The sequence below is a fragment of the Nycticebus coucang genome, chromosome X (genome assembly GCF_027406575.1).
Source record: "Nycticebus coucang isolate mNycCou1 chromosome X, mNycCou1.pri, whole genome shotgun sequence".
Lineage (NCBI taxonomy): Eukaryota > Metazoa > Chordata > Mammalia > Primates > Lorisidae > Nycticebus > Nycticebus coucang.
This window is the reverse complement of record NC_069804.1, coordinates 84273683-84275894: the sequence shown is the minus strand read 5'-3', so window position 1 is coordinate 84275894 and position 2212 is coordinate 84273683.

Below are 2212 nucleotides of genomic sequence, written 5' to 3'. Positions count from 1 at the left end.
TGGCAGATCGCCATTTTGGAGTTTCCGTAAAATTTTATCACCTAAGAATTGTGCAACCTCAGCTGTTCTTTTCCGGACAGCACTTGCGACAGACCTTCCCACTCAGTGCAGGTGTCCACGCTTCCGAAGTCCCTCCACTCTGTTCCCAAGTTCCCCTGCAAACTGGCGACTGTAATCGGCCATAAGGGGAGTGGTGTTGAGTTCGCGCGGTATCTCCTGAAGCTGGTTCCCGGGGCTTCAGCAGCCAAAGCCGGTCCAGGGCTTCAGTATCTTCGCAGCTCCAGAAGCCAAAGCTGGGTCCTAGGCTTCAAGCCGGTTCCTGTGGTTGGAGTGCTCGGGGGATTTGTTCTGAGTTTTATGGTTCAGAGTTTTGGATGGGCATCCACCAGTTCGCTGCGCAGCCTGAACCGCCAGCCCCCTCCAACACCTGGGGGAAAGATACCCGCCCTTTGGGGTAGTTCAAAATGTCTGTTTCCCGGGCAGGATCCCTTCCCTTCAATTGTCCAACAGTTTGCCCAGCTCCCTGTGGTTTTGAGTGGCTCTCCTTTCGGATGCCTCCCTCAGTTCAGGATTAATTATTTGTCAATTGAATTTTGTCAGCATTTACAAGCTGCTGACCTCTGTAGGGGAGGGGCCTGCTGGCCGGCACGGCCGAGCAGGGAAGAATCTCTACAACAGAGTCTGTGATTTTAAATTACCCCTCATATATAGCAAACCGCCAGTTCGCTGGGCGTCTCCAGCTGTCTGTCCACTCCAATAATCCACACACAGGGAAGGTCCAGACCGCCTTTCCTCTCACCTGGTGGCTTGGGAGAGGTGGGCTACATGTCTGTCCTGTCCGCCATCATGCTTCGCCTCCTTCTTCCCCCTTTAGAGGAGTTTTGCTATTAGCTTGAATCCAGCACAACCTAGCCATACCCAAGAATCCCCACAATAGTTTGTGGGTGGTAGGGACTGCTATTCAATTTACAGCCACTCTCCAATCTTGGAGGAGCTTCTACCTCCTATGAGATGATTCAATCCCCAAGTATTTGACAATGGGAAGTGAGATACGAGCTTTTTCTGAGATGATTTATGGACTTGGTCAGCCAGTAAATTTAATACAATTGTAGCATGTTGTGTTGATTCAGCATCAGTCTCACTGGATATCAGGATATTATCTACATACTGTAAAATCATTCCCTATCCTAAGACTTTCCCTCAAAACACTGGCCAGAATTTTTCTGAAGATTGTACAAATTTTTTTTTAACCCCCAAAGTATAATATAGCAGTACTGGCATTTGGCTTTAGACTTTAAGCCTTACCATTTTAAAGCAAATAGTACTAGGGATTCAGGAGAAAAATGAATGCAAAAGAAAGTATCTCTTAAATCTGTTAATGAAAGTCAGGGATCATTTCCAGATAAAGTGGTAAAGAGGCTCTAAGGATTAGGTGTCATAGGAAGAATATTCTTCACTATTTGGTTCATTAAACAAACTGTTATTTCTGAGTTCCAAGTTTTTTAAAAAGATTGGCTGGCAGAATGGAGGTATAATATGTGTCTGATTTCCCTTCCCCTCCTGGCCAGGAACTCAGTTTTAAAGACTGCCCCCCCGACCCCACCCCCATCAGGGTTGGCCTTATCAGATTCATGAACCCAGTGCACTGAGACAGTAGGGTTTGCCGTAGAGAAAGTTTAATACTGCTGGTATCATGTAAGGAGATGGTAGAAAGTTCTCAAATCTATCTCCCTGAGAATCTGAGAGAAAGGCTTTTTAAAGATAGTTTGGCAGGCAAAGGGCTAAGCCATTGGGTTTGCTAAATTGGCTTGGTTTAGGGCAGAACAATAGGGGTGTAGAAATTGTCACAAGACCAGTTAAATCAGTTTTTTGATATGGGCCATTGGTGTGGATGTTCCAACCATTCCACTGGAACGCAGAGTCTCAAAAACCACACTTAATTTTCACAAGGGTGATGTTATCTATGGGAACAATGAAGAAAGCTAATAATCTTTATGACCATTGGCTATATGATTCCTGAGTAGTATTCAATTATAGGAAAGCAAGCTAGGGAAAAATGTCTATACACACACACACACACACACACGCGCGCGCGCGCGCGCGCGCGCGCGCGCGCGCAGGCTGTATGGAAAGTACCCAGCCACATATGTCTCTTTTTCACATTAGATAGCTGGATACTTTCCAGACATCCCTCATATATATTTTCCCTATC